We start from the raw sequence: 22,302 nt of genomic DNA, 5'->3' as shown, positions 1-22,302 counted from the left end.
AAACACTTTGTATTGCTTTAGATAATGCTTCTAATAATACAAAGGCAATTCGCCTTTTAAAAAGAGAAATAAACCCTCCTCTAAGAAATATTTTTCATGTAAGATGTAGTTGTCACATTTTAAATTTAATTGTTAAAGATGGTCTTATGCATTTTGATGATTCTGTTCAAAAAGTTAGAAATGCCGTTGCGTTTCTTTTTTGTAATACTAATAGGGGAAGAATTAGAGATTTTAAGAATGCTTGTGTGGAAAATAACCTTAGACCTAGGAAAATTCAAGTAGAAATTGAAACTAGGTGGAACTACACTTACATTATGCTACAACAAGCATATGAGTATAGGATTCCCATACAACAAGTTCACAACAAGTATAATATTGATAGTGAGGATTGGTTAACTTTTAGGCATTGGGAAGATGTTAAAGAATGTATTGAACTCTTAGAAATTTTTTATAATGCAACTCTTGTTTTTTCTAGACAATTCTATCCCACGGTAACCGGAATTTTAGCCTACTTAGCGGAAATAGCTAGAGTTTTACAAGAGTATAAATATAAACCCAATTATCAAGTGGCTATTTTTGAAATGATAATAAAATTTAAGAAGTATTTTTTTCCCATCCCAACTTTATTTATATTGGGTTCCCTTTTAATGTTATACCCCGTACATTTATACGACGAATTATCCGCAAGCAAATCGACTCAAGTTAAAGGCGAAATTATTTTCGGACATGAAATAAGAGCTTTTAATTTTCAACTTTGATTATCACAAAAATTGCTTAGAATGTCTTTAAGTATTGTTGGTATGGATTCGGGTTAGTATTTAAATATATAAGCATCGATGTTAGCTTGAAGGTAAGTCGTCGAGTTGAATTTATGAAAGTTGTTGAATGATGTAAAAGAGAGTTACTATTATTATTTTGCCTTTCGAATTGGTTATCAACGTTACTAGGTTGGTTATTATGGTTGTTGTTGTTGATTTTGAGCGAGATAAATTCTCGGGATGGCCTATTTACAGGGGAAGTGCTGCCGAATTTTCTGTAGAATTTAATGATTAGCTTGGAATGAATGGCTTAAGTGCCCTTAGCTAATGATTGGTATTCGTTGGCGTAATTGTAGACCTTGGGGAGCCCGAGGCGTAGATTTGGATTAGCTTTAGATTGGCAATCTTGGAAGTGCGTTCGAGGTATGTAAAGCGCAACCCTTCTTTCTTTTGGCATGCCTTAGTTTTCAATAGGCTACATTACGAGCCTCGAGGAAATTCTAAATTCGAAATCCGAGTACGTTATGATCCTTATATATATTCCTTGGCACTCTTATGTATGATTTGATGAAATATGAACCATTATGTCTTTGAAATAATCGCTTTCCGAACTTTGCATAAAAAGGTTTCACTTTAAAGAATTTCGTAATTTGTGAACGCCATATCTTTCACCGAAAGGCTCGGATTGCTTCAATATTTTTGTAGAAGTTTATATGGCATATAATGAGTATATTTTCCATAGGCGGGCCCGATTCGGGTCAATACCCGTCCGTGGGTCCCGCGACTTTCCTTTATGTAATTCGGACGACTTTTGAAAGAATTTGGTATGACTATTATTTCGATTTTCAAATATGATCATTTTACTTATGTTTGAATTTATGATAATGATTTTATGCATATGACTACTCACGACTCTATTCGTGCACTTTGTTATTCCCTCTCTATAGACTTAATGTACGTAAATTGAGCCTATCACTTTAGTTGACCCGAGGTGGGCCCACTATGCTCGATTTCACTCTTATTGCATTTTAACCTATTTTGAGAAGTTTTAAAGGAAACGTCTTAACTACTCTTCTGACTACTAAATGACACTTGTTTAAGTTATTCTATTGAGTCTTATAAATTATTTTAGAATATGGAAATGATCCCAAGAAGACTATTATCACATAATCTATTTTTGTTATCCGAAATATACGCACCGTGACTATCGTGCGGTTTCATTAATACGGTTGTTGTTCGGAATACTCCATCGAGTCCTTGTAAAATGTATTATGTCTCATATTGCATTAGTTTCTCACTACTCCACTCGTGGATGTCTCAATGTTTTCTTCACTGAGCCCGGGCCAGGATATGTTGTCAAGCGTGATTCTCTGCATTGTTCGCCGCGTCCCGATGTGAGGGGACAGGTATACGCGTACATGGGTCTGTGGAGTATGATGTGCCATGTCCGCCTATTCTGATCTGATCTGTTATGGCCATTTTGAGATGACATTTTATGATACGGGGCTACGCCCCTTTTTCTGATTCCTCTGTATTATGGCACCAGCGTCGGGAGGGTGGCCACGTTCTGTCTGCTGAGTCCCGTGGCAGGGACCGGATATAATATGACATATGTTTCTGTACACATTCTGTCTGTTTTGGAAATATGCATTTGACACTCTGGATTTTGTACTCATTTTCTGAAATCATTATGATTTGACTTCTGTGATTCCGCTTTACATATTCAGTACATATTTCGTACTGACCCCCCTTTCTTCGGGGGGCTGCGTTTTCATGCCGCGCAGGTACAGACGACAGGTTCGCTGATCCATCTGTTTAGGATCCCACTTCTGCTATTTTGGGGCGCTCTCTTCTTCACAGCCCACTTTTTGGTACAGTCTGTCACTGCTATCTGGATATGTACATTGTTCTGGGTATGACGGGGCCCTGTCCCGTCTTATTATTATGATATGTTCTGTAGAGGTCTGTGGATATATCTGTGTGGGTTCTGTACATATGTTTGGGATACTTTGTTCTATGATGGCCTTATCGGCCTATGTGTGCCAAGTCTGCTTTTTATGCTAAATTCTGTAGCGTCCACTAATATTATTATTATATTATTTTATTAATATGCTAATTGGGGTATCGGGTACGTATAGGTGCCCAGCTAGGGCACTGGTCGCGGCCCACGGGGTTGGGTCGTGACAGAAGTGGTATCAGAGCGGTTTGTTCTTGGGGTGTCTATAGACCGTGTCTCATAGAGTCTTGTTTATCGGTGTGTTGTGCACCACATCTATAAACAAGAGGCTACAGGACATTTAGGGTGTTTCCTTTCTTTGAATCTTAGATCGTGCGATAGAGCCAGTCGTAGGAAATGAATCTCTTTCTACTAACCTTAAATTTCAGCTGAAGGACAGTATCGACGTAAGAAAGTGACCGATGATGTTGGAAGCTATACCGTACACAGGTAAGAGATGGTATGAAAAAATGTATGTCGGGGAAGCTATTTGAAGTATGATGGAAGTATACAGTTGAAGATTGAAAAGTAAAATAAACAGGAATGTGTCACCGGTGCCGTTTGACTTGGGCATGTGAGGTAAGTCTCGACATCTGTATACTTTTGTTTGCAATTGTTAGCCCCGTGTGGCTATGATACGATATGATATGATATATGTATACGTATATGTGTTATCCCTGTGAGGCATGGTTGGTATTCCCTGTGTACAGGTCTTGGATAGTAAGAAATACAGAGGAACCTCTGCTCAAATTTTGCCAGAAATATAAAGAGAGAAAATGAGATATAAGTTCTTAACATGTTTTGAAAGTCGATACCGATAGGGTAAATCTATTATGTTGGATTAAAGTCAAGAGATACCCTCCATGGCATTCGTAAGAAGCATTATCCTTGATTGAGAAATTTTATTCCGAGAAAACATATATGAGTAGCAAATTCGTAATTTATTTAAATGGATCAGAATATGTTCCAACCACATGTTGCTTTAGAAAAGCTTATGTGAAAGGCAAAAATGTCCAACGATTAAGTTTCGATTCATTTGAAGAATACTAAATGTATAACAGGCAGTTGGGAATTGAATGGTTCGCTTACGACTCAGAAGAAATATATATATATATATATATATATATATGTATAAATATGGAGGTAATTATGTGAATTAAGTACCAAAGGATTTCGCGATGTTCGTCGGATTTTAGTGTTCTTTTGCTGGTGGTTGGAGAATGCCGTACAGAAATATTTTATCAGTCTTCATCGACTAATTGGAGATGGAATTTGTGGGATGAAAACGTAAATTTGTGGGCTGTTTAAAATTATATATGTATATGCATGAGGAGAAAAATATTGAGGATTTATAGGGGGCGACACGGTGACTATATAGTCAGAAAAGTAAAAGAATTCTCTCTAGATCGGGGTGGGACCCGCTACAAGAACGTTTTGAAAATATGTAAGACCCCGATTCGCCTTAAATTACGTGATAAAGGTCGCGTGGGCTGAGACGGATTAGATTAGTGAAAAAGAAGAAAGAGCAACGCAGCTCCAGAATTGGAATGAGTTTGAACAGATGATTGAAGACGCTTTGTAAAAGAAATGACCTAGGAAGCTGAGGAGCAGATGAAGAAAAAGTATCCTCACCTATTTCTGGTACCTACAGATAATCCAAATCCTTTGTTTGACTATGTGGATTTGTGAAAGACGTGTACGCGTGGCTATAAAAGAAAATCCCCCGAATTGTTAGTGAGACCCGTGGAATTAATCTAACATTCGAGGACGAATGTTCTTAAGGGGGGGAGAATGTTATACCCCGTACATTTATACGACGAATTATCCGCAAGCAAATCGACTCAAGTTAAAGGCGGAATTATTTTCGGACATGAAATAAGAGCTTTTAATTTTCAATTTTGATTATCACAAAAATTGCTTAGAATGTCTTTAAGTATTGTTGGTATGGATTCGGGTTAGTATTTAAATATATAAGCATCGATGTTGGCTTGAAGGTAAGTCGTCGAGTTGAATTTATGAAAGTTGTTGAATGATGTAAAAGAGAGTTACTATTATTATTTTGCCTTTCGAATTGGTTATCAATGTTACTAGGTTGGTTATTGTGGTTGTTGTTGTTGATTTTGAGCGAGATAAATTCTCGGGATGGCCTATTTACAGGGGAAGTGCTGCCGAATTTTCTGTAGAATTTAATGATTAGCTTGGAATGAATGGCTTAAGTGCCCTTAGCTAATGATTGGTATTCGTTGGCGTAATTGTAGACCTTGGGGAGCCCGAGGCGTAGATTTGGATTAGCTTTAAATTGGCTATCTTGGAAGTGCGTTCGAGGTATGTAAAGCGCAACCCTTCTTTCTTTTGGCATGCCTTAGTTTTCAATAGGCTACATTACGAGCCTCGAGGAAATTCTAAATTCGAAATCCGAGTACGTTATGATCCTTATATATATTCCTTGGCACTCTTATGTATGATTTGATGAAATATGAACCATTATGTCTTTGAAATAATCGCTTTCCGAACTTTGCATAAAAAGGTTTCACTTTAAAGAATTTCGTAATTTGTGAACGCCATATCTTTCACCGAAAGGCTCGGATTGCTTCAATATTTTTGTAGAAGTTTATATGGCATATAATGAGTATATTTTCCATAGGCGGGCCCGATTCGGGTCAATACCCGTCCGTGGGTCCCGCGGCTTTCCTTTATGTAATTCGGACGACTTTTGAAAGAATTTGGTATGACTATTATTTCGATTTTCAAATATGATCATTTTACTTATGTTTGAATTTATGATAATGATTTTATGCATATGACTACTCACGACTCTATTCGTGCACTTTGTTATTCCCTCTCTATAGACTTAATGTACGTAAATTGAGCCTATCACTTTAGTTGACCCGAGGTGGGCCCACTATGCTTGATTTCACTCTTATTGCATTTTAACCTATTTTGAGAAGTTTTAAAGGAAACGTCTTAACTACTCTTCTGACTACTAAATGACACTTGTTTAAGTTATTCTATTGAGTCTTATAAATTATTTTAGAATATGGAAATGATCCCAAGAAGACTATTATCACATAATCTATTTTTGTTATCCGAAATATACGCACCGTGACTATCGTGCAGTTTCATTAATACGGTTGTTGTTCGGAATACTCCATCGAGTCCTTGTAAAATGTATTATGTCTCATATTGCATTAGTTTCTCACTACTCCACTCGTGGATGTCTCAATGTTTCCTTCACTGAGCCCGGGCCAGGATATGTTGTCAAGCGTGATTCTCTGCATTGTTCGCCGCATCCCGATGTGAGGGGACAGGTATACGCGTACATGGGTCTGTGGAGTATGATGTGCCATGTCCGCCTATTCTGATCTGATCTGTTATGGCCATTTTGAGATGACATTTTATGATACGGGGCTACGCCCCTTTTTCTGATTCCTCTGTATTGTGGCACCAGCGTCGGGAGGGTGGCCACGTTCTGTCTGCTGAGTCCCGTGGCAGGGACCGGATATGATATGACATATGTTTCTGTACACATTCTGTCTGTTTTGGAAATATGCATTTGACACTCTGGATTTTGTACTCATTTTCTGAAATCATTATGATTTGACTTCTGTGATTCCGCTTTACATATTCAGTACATATTTCGTACTGACCCCCCTTTCTTCGGGGGGCTGCGTTTTCATGCCGCGCAGGTACAGACGACAGGTTCGCTGATCCATCTGTTTAGGATCCCACTTCTGCTATTTTGGGGCGCTCTCTTCTTCAGAGCCCACTTTTTGGTACAGTCTGTCACTGCTATCTGGATATGTACATTGTTCTGGGTATGACGGGGCCCTGTCCCGTCTTATTATTATGATATGTTCTGTAGAGGTCTGTGGATATATCTGTGTGGGTTCTGTACATATGTTTGGGATACTTTGTTCTATGATGGCCTTATCGGCCTATGTGTGCCAAGTCTGCTTTTTATACTAAATTCTGTAGCGTCCACTAATATTATTATTATATTATTTTGTTAATATGATAATTTGGGTATCGGGTACGTATAGGTGCCCAGCTAGGGCACTGGTCGCGGCCCACGGGGTTGGGTCGTGACATTTAAATCCTTGTTTAAAAGTGTCTTATACTAAAAATTTGGTTAGTCAAATTTATACATTTTTAGAAATTGAAGAGGGAGTTCAACCATCTTTAGCTGAAGCCGATCTCGCTATTGATGATGAATTTAGAAAAGTTTTTACTCATTATTCTAGTTTGGAAGAACGTGCTACACCCGTTGCTCCACGCCCTACTACTTCTCAGAGTAGCAAAAAGGGCTTGTCGGGTTTAAAAGTTTTACATTCACAGCCAACTTCTTGTTCTACTGTAAACATTGATGAATTTAACTTTTATTTGATGCAGCCAAATGTGGATATCAAGGATGACTTGGACGTCTTAGCATGGTGGAAGAAGTACAAGGCAAGCTATCCGGTACTTTCAAGAATGACTCGAGATATCTTTACGGTTCAAGTATCAACCGTGGCTTCGGAGAGCGCAATTAGCCAAGGAAGACAACAAATTGGAGACCATAGACATTCATTATCCGGCTTTAGCTTGCAAGTACTAGTGTGCATTCGAGATTGGATTAGATCGGAGCGACGCAACCAAAACTCAGAAGCGGAGCAAGGCGAAGAGGAAGAAATTGAAGATTTGATAGCTAGTGGACCGGACCAAATGGAAGACTTTGAAGATATTTCCATGACCGAATATGATGTGGGGGAAATTAACGAAATGGTTCAAAATTGGTGATTTTATTATTCTACTATTTTTGTATAACTCATGTATTATTTGCAAGTTAAAAAAAAATACAACTTGCAAATAAATGTTATCCAAGAATGAATAAAATATATGGCTCATTGAGCTTTCTTCTATTTACTTGTGTTCATATTTTTACTTTTATTAAGTTAGGAATATAAGTATATATAGTTATATACTATATATATTAAGTTATACACATATATAAGTATATATAGTATATATAGTATATAAGTAAGTATATATAGTATATAGTACATATATATAAGTATATATAGTATATATACTATATATATTAAGTTATACACATATATAAGTATATATAGTATATAAGTATATATATTATATAAATATATATAGTATATATATTAAGTATATATTGTATATATAGTAGATATGTATATATAGTATATATATTAAGTTATACCTATATATAGATATTAAGCTATACCTATATATAGTATATAGTACATATATATAGTATATATATTAAGTTATACATATATTTAGTATATATATATTAAGTTATACATATATATAGTATATATATTAAGTTATACATATATATAAGTATATATAGTATATAGATTAAGTTATACATATAAGTATATGTAAGTTATACATATATATGTGTACGAAAAGCACTATTCTGTATTGCTGACTTGCTGTTAGGCTGTTAGTCAGTAAATATTTAAACTTTAATTATAAAGTTGTATAACATATGTAAATATACCTACAATATACAAATAAATACTATAATATATATATATAATACAAAAAAATAAAATATTTTAACCAATCCAAACCGGACCGGTTCCGGTTTGGACTTTAAAACCGGTTAACCGGTTAAACCGGAACCGGCCGGTTTCCTAACCGGTTCCCGGTCCGGTTCCGGTTGGAACCGGTTGACAGGCCTAATGTCATGTTAAATGAGTAGTACATAGCAAGTTAGCAGCTTTTTGGTACTTTCTTTTTGCAGCCGCATGCCAAACTTGTTTAATCATTTAATCTCAAAATAGTTTGCATAGTTATTTATTTATTTATTTAACTAATTGGCCATTAAACCTATATATATATATATATATATATATAAATGACATGTGATGAAGCCATAGCTAGATTTTTCAATCATATGTGAGATGAGGAAATCAAGATCTTCTTTTGTTTGTTAGATTTTTGAGTGATACAAAGTCTTAAGAGGAGATCTCTGAAATTATTCCTAAAATTAATTATATAAAATAGCATAGTTGAAGTACGTGAAGCAACCTTAATGTTTATTTCCAAAGGAAGCTTCAAGGAAAAATTCTAAAGCCCCTAATGCTTCAAAATGAATACCAAAAGGAGGATTTGATTGACTTGCCCATGAATATTTTTTTATCGTTCTATACAATCACATATTAATTGAAAAACAAGTTAATTTCATGTGATATGACTTGGCAATAGAAATCATAGTAAAAAATGTCTTCGTTGAGAGGTTGATAAAACAATACTATAACTTTGTTCATGTTGGGTCCGGGCAACACCCGGGTTATCCTTACTAGTATATAAAGAGACTGAAAAGGTACGTAGAAAGAGCAAGCAAACAAGACTGCAAGAGCCATCAGGAGCTACTAGGCTTTTTCTCTCTTTTAGTACCTAGTGCTTAATATTTATATTCTGACTTTCCATCACGAGCTTTGCTTAAACTCAATCATTGGGGTTGTGTTTAATTAATTTGTACTTGGTGTTCGTTTGCAGGGAGAGAGACTGATGATCATGAACAATACTTCTGTTTCTACGACGTTGTCCGGAGTGAAGAAAGGTGCGTGGACTAAAGAAGAAGATCTTCTTTTAAGAAAATGTATTGAGGAGTACGGAGAAGGAAAGTGGCATCTTGTTCCCATTAGAGCTGGTAAAATAATCTCACTGGCCATCCCACTATATTATTGACATGGTTTTAAGTGCTATCAGAACAGTGTGTCCGAAATATGCACCATTATGTCTACTTATGTGAGTACATGCAGGTCTGAATAGATGCAGGAAGAGTTGTAGACTAAGGTGGCTGAATTATCTAAGGCCAAATATAAAGAGACGTGACTTCTCCTCACATGAAATCAGTGGCGTACGCAGAATTTTTCGTAAGCAGTGTCGACATTTAAAGAGGGAAACATATGAAAAAATTGGAGAGAATGAATAAATTTTTCACCCCTAGAGTTATAGTTCAGTTCCTGATTGCATTTAAGTAACTTAATGTATAAGTCTTATTTTAAAATGAATGTAGGTTGACTTGTTTTGTATCATCCTTCCTTACAATGAGAAGTGTTGGGCGGTTGGGTTCTAACCTCATTCAAGGTGCTCTTTTTCAGCAGATGGACAAAGGAATGAACGCTGACAAATTATTTTGAAAAAAAAAACTAGCACAAACACGTTGCAAAGGTTCGAACCCGCAATAGTGACCGAACTACCTCGCCAGTGAGCCACAACCAGTGGCGAATTATAGGGGTATTTTTGGATCACGTGAATACATGGTCTCGCCATAAAACTAGATATTTTATGTATATATTTTCTAAAATTAGTATAATACTATCTACAGGAACACATACTACAAAAGATTAAATGGTGCACTTGATTGAAAATTGAGTGGTGAACCCATGCTCCAGAAACCCTAGATTCACCTCTGGCCACAACATCTTTTGTGCAAAGCAATGTCATTTATATTATATCTACCATATATTCTATTTTTCAGATTATATACGTACATATATTTATCAAAATTTTCTGAAGAAGCGGTGTCGGATGACACCCCTTAGCTTAAGGTGCGTCCACCCCTGGATGAAATAGATCTTATGTTGAGGCTTCATAAGCTTTTAGGCAACAGGCAAGTTCAAACACTTTGTCATAATATCCTGAGCGAAATTCAAGATTTGAATTTTATAGTTTTAGTTTCTTGTCTTTTCGAGTTAATGAATTCTGTTGTTTTAAGTTTGGTGTGTGAATGAGAAATAAAAATCTGAACAAGGTTCTTTTTTAAAAGAAACTTTGTCCCTCGATGATTAAAGAGAAAAAAGTTAATGTGCTCATAGCTTCGTGCCGTCATCGCTCGCTCGGGTCGACTTTCGCCAAATGATCTGATTGATAAAATTTTCGAACAAGCATCATTTTCAAGCAGTCACAACTTGTTTCCGAAAAGGCATTTGCGCACGTCCAACCAGTGTTTTAAAAGGCGTTTTTGAGGCGAGCCTCGGGGCGAGCCCCGGGGCGGGGCGTACCAAAAATGCCTCGGGGCGATGGGTCGGGGCGCAAGTCCCCAAAGGTGTACGCCCAGCAATTTGGGGCGTACGCCCAGGCGTTTGGGGCGAGTTTTTTTTTTTGTTGGGGCGTAAGCCTAGGCGTTTGGGGCGAGTTTTTTTTTGTTGGGGCGTAAGTCCAGAAAACTTGTTCAAAATAAAACGAAATTTGTTAAATAAGTCCTTAGTATAATGCCCAAATTTTTAAAAGTCAACATGTAATTACTCAAATATTTTAAAAAGGAACTGAAACATTAAATTTAAAAGTCAAGACCTTTTTTTATTGCTAGAATGCCTAATATATGTTCTTTTCCAATTATTTATCTTGTCTTCTACTATCTCAAAAAAGTAACGAGCAGTCACTTATACTTGTAAGTACGTATAATAGATTGTTCTAATTAGTTTTTTTGTGGGGGTGGAGTATGTATATGTGTGTGTGTATATATATATATATATATATCACTTATTTATTGTTTTCTTCAATTTTTTACGTTATTTAACCAATTTAAAAGTATTTATTATAATTATATCATTTTATAAAATACTAAAAATTAAAGTCCCATGAGGCTTACGCCTCGTGCCTCGGGGCTTACGCCTCGCTGAGGCAGACATAAAACGCCTCGCCTTACGCCCCCGCCTTTTAAAACACTGCGTCCAACACACCGGAGATTTGCAAACTTTCTCCCCTCATTTTGCATTTGTTTTCAAAACAACTTAAGTGTCCGGTGTGATATGCTATTCGTTGTTTTTAGTTCGACAAATTCTATAATTTGAAGTGTGCCTCTATTATAGAATAGTTTTCAGTTCTATCATGGGAGAAATTAATCCAAGTACCCCGGGCAACAGTGAAGGAATTAAATAACTTAAGGATTATACAATAAATTCTTTTGGCTCGGAATTATTTATTTAGTTTCTGTTCTAACTCCTACCTTTTTTGAATTATTGCTTTAAACACAGATCAATAATCCAAATTTATAATTTGTGCATATTAAATAGATTTTGTAAGACATATATCTAAATAATATGAGCTAAAGTTATTGAGTTCTGCTGACACATACCTCAGTACATCTGCTCCTGATAATATCTCATATCTATCTCCCTTTGAACTTATAAATACTAGCGCAACTTTGGTTGAGCACAAAATTTAAAATATCCATTTTGACTTATTTACAATATTACTAGTTGTGGAAATAAAATAGTAATTAAATTAGTATTTGACGTGTTAGATTCATCAAGAAAAGATATCAAGAGTATGAAAGTGCAAAATTTGAATAATTTAATAATATTATAATGTTATCTTCGTACTTTTATAAAGTGGTTGTGAGACCACCTATCTGGTATGGCAAAGTGTTGGCCGTTTTTCATGTCCAGAAGATGAAAGTAGATGTTGACATGGATTTTTGGGCATACTTGGAGAGATAGGATTAGGAACGAAGATATTCGGGACAAGGTGTCTCCGTGGTGGACAAGATGAAGGAGGCGAGATTGAGATAGTTCGGGCATGTGGAGATGCACAAATACCCCGGTGAGTAGGTGTGAGAGGTTAGTTATGATGAGTATGAGGAGAGGTAGAGGTAGGACAAAAAAGTATTGGGGAGCGGTAATTAGACAGAACATGACACATTTGCAGCTTACTTGGGACATGTCGAGTTTCCGTTATTAGTATTATTATTATTATTATTATTATTATTATTATTATTATTATTATTATTATTATTATTATTATTATTATTATTATTATTTTCCTACTATCTTATTATTTGATTTTATTATTACCTTTTTTTTGTTGCTTCGGTTACAATATAATTATTTGTTGTTCTTTTCTCCTTTATTTTTAGCATGGCTTCTTCACTAGAGTATTTTATTTTTGTTCTTGATTTTGATATGTTTTACTTGGGTTGAGGGTCCATAAAAAATAGTCTCTCTACCTTTAGTATAGGGGTAACGCTTTGTACAAAACATCCTCTCCATATCCAGTGGCGTACGCAGAATTTTTCGTAAGCAGTGTCGACATTTAAAGAGGGAAACATATGAACAAATTGGAGAGAAGAATGAATAAATTTTTCACCCCTAGAGTTATAGTTCAGTTCCTGATTGCATTTAAGTAACTTAATGTATAAGTCTTATTTTAAAATGAATGTAGGTTGACTTGTTTTGTATCATCCTTCCTTACAATGAGAAGTGTTGGGCGGTTGGGTTCGAACCACATTCAAGGTGCTCTTTTTCAGCAGATGGACAAAGGAATGAGCGCTTACAAATTATTTTGAAAAAAAACTAGCACAAACACGTTGCAAAGGTTCGAACCCGCAATAGTGACCGAACTACCTCACCAGTGAGCCACAACCAGTGGCGAATTTAGGGGGTATTTTTGGAGCACGTGAATACATGATCTCACCGTAAAACTAGGTATTTTATGTATATATTTTCTAAAATTAGTATAATACTATCTACAGGAACACATACTACAAAAGATTAAATGGGGCACTTGATTGAAAATTGAGTGGTGAACCCATGCTCCAAAAACTCTAGATTCGCCTCTGGCCACAATATCCTTTGTGCAAAGCAATGTCATTTATATTATATCTACCATATATTCTGTTTTTCAGATTATATACGTACATATATTTATCAAAATTTTCCGGCGAAGCGGTGTCGGATGACACCCCTTAGCTTTGTGTCCGCCCCTGTCCATATCCCATTTATGGAATCACAATGAATAGGTTGTTGTTGTTCTCCCACCTTTTTTATACATAATCGGATTTAATTTTACTGTGCGGCTAATAATTAATTAGGTGGTCACTTATTGCTGGGAGACTGCCGGGAAGAACATCAAATGATGTGAAAAACTACTGGAACACACTTTCAAAAGAAGTTAAATACTATTGCTCCTCTTCATCATCAAAAGATTAACAATAAGTGCAGAGCCATTACTAAGAATGAAATAATAAGACCTCAACCTAGGAAACTGTCACTACAACAAAATATGTTTTTAGCGGCAATTAATTTCCGGCAATAACTTTTTTTTTTCCAGAAACCATCACCATCGTAGTGATGGGGGGTTTGGCGGACCCCTACCATGTCGATTGAAACAAAAATAGTTACATTGGAGGGGGACATGGCACCTTACCTCCATACTTAAGCTTACATATATATACTAATCAATCTACTAATGCATTAAAACTTAAGAAGTTAATGCATAACATCTAAGTCGCCTCAAGGTGGTTCAAAGCACCAGCCTGAGTTCTTTTTAACTCTTCTCCTAAAGGAGGGGAAGTCAAGTTTATTCATTCTGAGCGGTCCTCTAGCCTCCGTTGGCAGGTCACCTTCATTCAAAAAAATTCTAGGGACTTGAATTTGGGTTGCATATTTTGCTAATGCATCCGCCACCTCATTCCCTTCTCTAAAGCAATGCTTTATCGAGATGTTTCTGTGAGCCATCTTTGCCTTAGTGTTTTCTATAATGTCCAATAACCTCCAAGGAGGTTTTAAGGAACCATCTATCATTTGTACCACCATTTTGGAGTCCAATTCTACCTCAAGGGCTTCGAAAGGATGATTGACACACCAAGAAATTCCAACTAAAGCTGCATAAGCTTCACTATAATTGTTAGTGCAAAATTGAGTTGGATATGCAAATACCATGATCATATTCCCAATTCTATTCCTAACAATACCACCGGCTCCGGCTTTGTTTTGATTTTTCATGTAACTTCCATCTGTGTTGAGCTTCCAAGTGTTGCCTGTAGGTTTGATCCATCTGATCATCTTACTGGTTATCACAGCTTTGAAATTTTTCGCTTCGAAACAAACTTTGCTCCAGTTCCAGGTGTAGTCTATGGATTTGAATTTCTGTCTTATAGCCACCTTGATCTGAAAAACAGACTGAAAACATATATTAGAAGCAGTGATATTTTTTTGTTCAAATGTCTTAGTGCACCTTGCTCTCCAAATTTCCCAACATACTATCATTGGAGTGATAAGTAGAAGGAATTTGTGAACAATATTTGTTGGTTTTTGTCTCTACCATTGCCAGAGAATTGTTTGAACAGTGGAACCAGTGATGCTGATCCCCAATGGTCTGGTCATGATTTGCCAAGTTTGTTTTGCAAGCTCACTTTGTGCAAAAACATGATTCCCAGTTTCTATGCATGCAGTCCTGCAACAACAACAACTAGCACCTTTGTCAATATTAAATCTTGTAAGATTAGCATCTAGAGGAAGATTTTTCTTTAAAAGTTTCCACATGAAAAAGGAAACCTTGAAAGGAATTTCTTTTATCCAGATGAAATTATAAATGTGAGGGGCAACTTCCTTCTTCCTAAGGAATTCAAAAGCACTGGAACATGTAAATAAGCCATTGCTATTCAGATTCCAGATAGGCTGATCCTTTTCATCATGCTTACCGATAGGGATACTCTTGATCAGATTCAGAGTGTCCCTTGGTAAGGAAAAAGGATTATCATCAATCTGCCATTGCTGATTCAATAAGAAATGGTTAACTTTCACATTACCAGGCTTATCCGAAGGGTTTACAATATGATAGAGAGACCCATGATGGGTCCAGTTATCCCACCAAAACAAACTGTTACCGGAATTAATATTCCAAATGATGTTGTTTTCCATATTATCTCTAATCTGAAGCAATTCTTTCCAAGCAGCTGAATCTTTTGGAGCAACGGTCTTAGAGTTGAGGTTTCTTCTTTGGCAATACTTTGATTTAATGAATTGTGCCCACAAAGAAGGTTTTGTTCTCAATCTCCACTATCTTTTAGCAGCAAAAGTGTGACAGATATCAAGAAGACTCCTGAAACCCAAGCCCCCTTCTATGGTAGGGTAGCTCATGTTATCCCAAGAGGACCAATGATAGCTGTTTTTACCATCCTTCTCTCCCCAGAAAAAATTAGCAAATTGAATTTCAATCTCATATAGAGATGTAACCGGTGGCATTAAGGCAGCAAATATATGAAGAGCTTGAGATTGAAGAACATGCTTAATAATGGTAGACTTACCTCCTGGAGATAAGAATCTTCGTTGCCAACCTGCAATCTTATTAAGGATCTTTTTGGAAATGTCAGAAAAATAAGAGATTCTTTTCCTACCACTGTATATGGGACAACCTAAGTATGTGAAAGGGAAGGAAGACTGTTTGTAATCAGTCCACCTTCTAATCCTCCTATTATAAATCCTGTCCGTCTTACTATGGGTGAGAAAGAAAGTCTTATCTTTATTAATCTCTTGACCTGAAGCCTTTTGATACAACCTTAGCAAATTCATCATGATCTTAATAGAAAACTTATTGGCAGAAGTGAAAAGCACAAGGTCATCAGCATAACTAAGGTGATTAATCTGGGGCCCTTTTTTATGCATAGAGAAATTAATGAACCTATCGTTCTGATTAAGATGATTCAAAGCTCTTGAAAGAGTTTCGGCTGCAATAATAAAAAGAGCAGGAGAAAGAGGGTCTCCCTGTTTTAAGCCTCTAGAAGATTTAAAGAACCCATATCTAACACCATTAATAATTACAGAATACCAGTTGTTAGAGATTAACCTATAAACTAGATTGATAAAAAAAGAATCAAAACCCATCTTTCTCAGAACAGAAATTAAGAAATTCCAATCCAATTTATCATCAGCTTTAGACATATCTAATTTAAAAACAACATTGCAACTGTCAGAGTTAGGTCTAATACCATGAATAATCTCTTGTGTTAAAAGAATATTCTCGGTGATTTGTCTACCTTTAACGAAACCAGATTGATTCTCAGAAATGATCTTAGGCAAAATATTGTTAATCCTTAAAGCAAGAATTTTAGACAGTATTTTGTTTGAAAAATTACTAAGACTGATGGGTCTAAGCTTAGAAAAACAATCAGGTGAGGTGACCTTAGGAATCAGTGTTAAACAAGAATGGCTATAGTACTTAGTAAGATCAGACCCATGAAAGAAGGAGAGAACAAAGGAAATTACCTCTCTCTTGATGATGTCCCAGCAGTATTGAAAAAAAAAAACATTAAATCCATCAGGCCCTGCACAGCTGTTAGGGTCCATAGAATCTATTGTCGTCTTTATCTCTTCTGCTATGGGATATTTTGCTAATAGGGCGTTGTCGTCAGTACTGATCAGATTGTCACAACCTCTGATAAAGTCCAAATTCCTATCCCTTGGGTTTTCACTGAATAAGTCGCTGAAATGATCGATGGCAGCTTTGGAAATATTTAAATTCCCTTCGACCCATTGACCATTCTGATCTTTAATTTTATAGATTTGAGCTCTTCTTCTCCTAGCCTTGATAGTATTGTGGAAGTACTTCGTATTTGAATCCCCTTCTTCTGCCCATTTGATTCTAGCTTTTTGTCTTAAAATAGACTCTTCCATTTTCAACCAATTGATATATTCAGCTTTAGCTTTATTAAGCAGCATTCTATCAGTATCAGAATCGGAATTTAAGTAAGCAGTTTCTGCGTCTGAAACTTCCTTCTCAAATTTCTTGACATTTTAAAAAACGTCCCCAATATTGTTTCTAGACCACTTACTAAGTTCCTTAGCCAAAGTTTTCAGCTTTTGTTGTAATCTCCACATAGGATTGCCATATACCTCTGTATCCCAGACTTTTTTAACCAAAGGAAGAAACTCTTTTTGATCAGTCCAAAAATTAAGAAATTTGAAGTATTTGATTACCGGTTGGTTGTCGTCGGAGCAATTGATGAGGAGGAGGTTGTGATCAGAACCTGTTTTGGATAAATGCTCCACATTGATATTTGGGAATTTAGCACTCCATTTATCATTATGAAGCAACCTGTCTAATCTCATATGGATCCTCTCGGTCCCTCCTCGCCCATTACACCATGTATGGATATTACCTACAAATCCAGCATCAGTCATACCACAATCATCCATACAGTTTATAAAATCAAAACATGTATTTAATCTAAAAGGAACACCCCCTTTCTTTTCCTCAGCTTCCATTATAGAGTTAAAATCCCGTCCGATGGCCCATGGGCCATCGATGATGGAATTCAAATATCTTAACTTCTGCCAAAGATACTTCCTTTTGTTTGCTTTAGATCTGGCGTAGACAGTAGTTATCCAGAAATTATCAATGCTTCCCTGCAAGTGTACCTGCAAAGTCACCTGTTGTCTGGTTTTGGAAACTACTGAACAAACATAGTTAGAATTCCAGAAAATCCAAATTTTACTATGAGAGTTGGAGATGGCATGATCGAAACCCATCCTTCTCCTAAACTTCTCTATTTTGTTACTATTATGAAAAGGTTCTTGTAAAGTTATGAAATCAATTTTATGAAGTCTGACAACCTTAGCGAGTCTGTCCAGAGCACCCTTGGAGGTTATCCCTCTAATATTCCATATAATGTATTTAATCATAAAGGAAATTCAGGAGAAAAGACAACCTTATCAGATTGTTCCGGCTTTTCTGGGAAATTATTGTTGTTTCCCTTTTTGTTCTTTCTACCTTTCTTGTTTTTGTTACCTCTTGGTGACAAACCTTGTCGTAAGATAGCTTCTTCTTTTTCTTGTATGATCGGGTCCTGGATTTCTTTTAAAGTTGGAGAAAATACTTCGATTAAATTATCGAGGATTTGTGCTTCTTCCTCTTCGGAGACCTCTAGAAAACTATCCGGAACCTCCTCATCTGAGGATATTCCTGCTATTTGTTCTTCACTGGTGTCGTAACGATATTCTTGATCGGAGTTATTTCCTAAATCAGAACCATATTTTTCAGGAGGAATGTACTCTATGTTACCCAGATCAATCTCTATTCTGCCTCCTTTTAATTGTAAACACTCAGTATCAGCTGTAACAGGGGACATATGATCTTTTTGTCTTCCTTTAGAGCTGCTGCATTGGCTATCAACTGTTTTGTTCTCTTCCCGACCTTGATTGATTTCCACACTATACTGGCGTTGCTATTTTGTCGACTTGTCTTCATCTAAGGCTTTATCGGATTTTTCATTGTGTTCTTGTTCGTTACCAGCTTTTGGTTTCTGTTTTGCCCATAACATATTCTTGAGAAATCTAGCAGCGGTAACCTTTTTTTTTTCTTTTTTTGTTTCAGTTTTTGGCTTGTGGCTCCTGCTACTTTGAACTCTCTTTCTTTGTTATCTTTTTGAGTTTGTTGCAAGCCATGGATTTGATTCCCTTGCTTTCCAATTTCGGGTGCTTCCAAAATAATAGCCACTGCCTTCTGTTTTTCTCGTTCTTTGTTGTCTTTTTGATTTTGATGCAAACCATGGATTTGATTCCCTTGCTTGTCAACTCCGGGTGCTTCTAAAATAACAGATTGCTCTCTAGCCTCTGCCTTCTGCTTTCCTCGATTCTTTGCTGCTGTATTCAATTGCCCCTCAGTCTGCAAATTCGTTTCTTGTTCCCTCTGATTTGTTCTCTGTTTCCAGTGCCTCGTCTGTTCAGTAGTTTTATTTTTTTGCTTGGTTCCCTGTTTCCAGCCCATCCTGATTCTTGGTCGTCTTTAAAATCTTCTTATTCCTCTTCCTGATGACTTCGATAAAGCCATCGTCTTCCTGATCAGTTCTGATTCCAGCCACAGTTGACATATTTGGTGCATTTTCAGTTGTGATGTTGTCTTGTACATCATTGTTCTGCTGATCAATCTGTTTTGTGTTCAATTTTTGTAAGATTGTTTCTCCTTTTTCGTCTTGATTCTGCCTGTTCTGAACTTCCGCAGCAACCATTTGGTTCCCTTCCTTTTTCTTTCCAACTCTTCTACATTGGATTATTGAGTGACCCAACATCCTACAATGAGTACAAAACTTGGGAGCATTCTCGTATTCCAGCTTTTGATAGAACCCTTTACGAGGGCAGTTCTCATTTTCAGTACCAATGAAGATAGAGTTGATTTGAGTCTTGGTGAGGTTCACCTCGACTCTCACTTTCGCCATACTTGGCCTGGTTCGATTCTCAGTGGCAGCATCCATAATAAGAGGGGTTCCTATCGGGGCAACTATTTGTTTTACATAATTCCAAGTATGTAAATGAAAAGGCAAGCCCGGTAATAGAACCCAAACTGGAACTACCGGAGAATCCTCATCGGGTTTAAACTCCGGCGTCCATTTTTCTGACCACATAATTTGTTTATCAATTTCAATAGAGCGTCTATACCAAACTTTCTTAAAATCATCCTCATTGGAAAATTCGACAAAGACAATACGAAAATCATAAACACCAATTGTAACTTTACCTCTAACGGTAATTATTTCTGCAAATCTTGCTCGTAGTTTTTCAATTTGAGGTCTGGCTCGAATAAATTTCCCGACCAGCGTGAACTTACATTCTTCGGACATAACCCCATAATACTCATCGTTGTTGAATAACACAGCCGGTACTCCATTGTGCGTGGTGTATTTGGCGGTGACATCCGGGTTCCCTAATCGGTTTTCTTTCAAAATAGGAATTTTAGGGGTTTGAATTACCTTTGCATAAGTGGAGTTAGAGAGATTTTGGGCTGTAGGTGTAGTCGTAGTAGTGTTATTAGCAGCATTTTCGCTGCCACGCGCCGGTTCCGCCATCTCCGGCGACGGCGAGTGGGTTGAGACGGGCAGGTGGGTTTTTTTTTTACCGTTTACGGTGGAAGAGAGAGGCTAGCAACTTGATCACTAGCATAGACTAGCATGCTATGCTTATCATTGGCTATGATAACTTAATTGCCGCTAATTATATTCTAGAATCAATTATTACCGGCAATAACAAACTTCATCCCTAACAATAAATGCCGCTAAAGGCTTTACCGACGACCTTAGATCTAATGACATTAAACAATTGCTGATAAATGTTTTTGTGGCAATAACTATTGCCGCTAAAAGGAAAATATATGCCGCTAAAAGCCTCTTTTGGTGTAGTGTGTCAAGCCCAAAGAAGAATAATGCTTCGTGGTACTGCAGCAACAAAAGTATCACAAACAATATTAGTACTACCGATGAAGGGAAAATGATTATGGAGAAGCCCATTGTTACGGCAGAAGAAGAGGACAACGTCCAATGGTGGTCAAGTTTATTGCAATCTGCTAACTCCTCATCATTAAAGAAGAGGTCTGATGAGGAGATACAAAGTTTGTTGGACGAGGAAATATTACCAGCAATATCCAACCCCGTGCATGAAGGAGATATTGGTAGGGATGATTTTTTTGTTGATGTTGACCTATGGGATCTACTTAATATCTGAAGCCTTCATTACTATTATAAGAGATGCATGTGAGGGTAGACTGAAAAATGTCTCTACATTACTATGTCCAAACTCCAAAGTACCACTAGGCCCCTACTCTCTATTTGCAAAAGGGTCATTATTTTATGATTTATCACCATTGTCATTCTCTATCTATTTGATTTGGATATTCTCATTTTGTGGTACTTAAAAATACAGAAAATTTCATAAATCGCTACAGTTTGGAGTTTAATTATTAGCTATAGTTTAACTATTTAGTTGCGAGGCTGGCGGTATTCATTGTATTTGTTTATGCAACGAATCTAACATGTGTCAATGTTCGGAAAACGAACACAGTCTGTGTCAACGTCTGTATTCGTTCGCAATGAATACAATCTATATTAACTGTATTCTTTCGCGCAACAAATACAACCAAGGTGATACAGAAGATACAAAGGCGTATGCAAGAATACAAACAACAAAAATACAGGGGGTATACATAGGTACATAACCATAAAAACACGGTCAAACAAGGATACAAATAACAAAATACATCTCATACACTCATGTTAGAATCAACGTGTAATACAAAAAGACAAACGTGTATACAAGGATACAAACAACAAATACATGGTATAATCAAGGCGAAATACAGAAATACAGTGATTTGCCAGAAAATTCCACCTTCAGAATACAAAAATACAGGCGAAATACAAAACTACATTTCTGATCTGAAAAAGATTTTCGATGCAGGAAAATTACTCCTTCGTCGAAATATAGAAATACAGGCCAGAGATCTCGGGTTCACAACACCCATGGATCAGTTTCTCCTCCAGAACTCCCTCTGGAAACCATATACGCCAAAACTTTTAGATTTCAATTTGGATTGAAGTAGGTTGGGGCCAGTGGCAGAGCCAAGTAGTGGGGAGGGGGTTCGCCCGAACCCCTTTCGGCGAAAAAAATATTGTATGTATATGGTTAAAATTATTTTTTATGTATACATAATAGATGTTGAACCCCCTTGACTTCTTCACATGTTTACTTCTTTGTACTTTTAAATCCCCTTAGTAAAAATCCTAACTCCGTCACTGATTGCGATTGTTAGAGTAAAAAAGGGGAAAAGAAGAAAAAGATAGAAGAGGAGAAAGAAGGTTTCAGGGAAAAACGCGAGCGATCTAGATGAGTTACGGCTTAAGTAGTATAGCGCGTGCTTTTTCTCTTTTACTGTGAAATACAAAGATTAGCTGAGTGTCGTAATTATTTCAAATTATAGTTGTGAATGTTAAATATATTGTATAAGACTATAAGTTAATTACACCGTGTAATT

General features: G+C 36.5%; 1 pseudogene; it reads left to right on the top strand.

Moving 5' to 3' along the window:
- The first annotated feature begins 9,291 nt into the window (after positions 1-9,291).
- LOC132608201 (transcription factor MYB1-like) lies at positions 9,292-20,996 on the top strand (annotated as a pseudogene).
- Positions 20,997-22,302: the final 1,306 nt, after the last annotated feature.

Source organism: Lycium barbarum, chromosome 8 (genome assembly GCF_019175385.1).
Source record: "Lycium barbarum isolate Lr01 chromosome 8, ASM1917538v2, whole genome shotgun sequence".
NCBI classification, from domain to species: domain Eukaryota; kingdom Viridiplantae; phylum Streptophyta; class Magnoliopsida; order Solanales; family Solanaceae; genus Lycium; species Lycium barbarum.
Note: the sequence above shows the minus strand (reverse complement) of the source record. Positions and strands in the feature narration are given on the sequence as shown.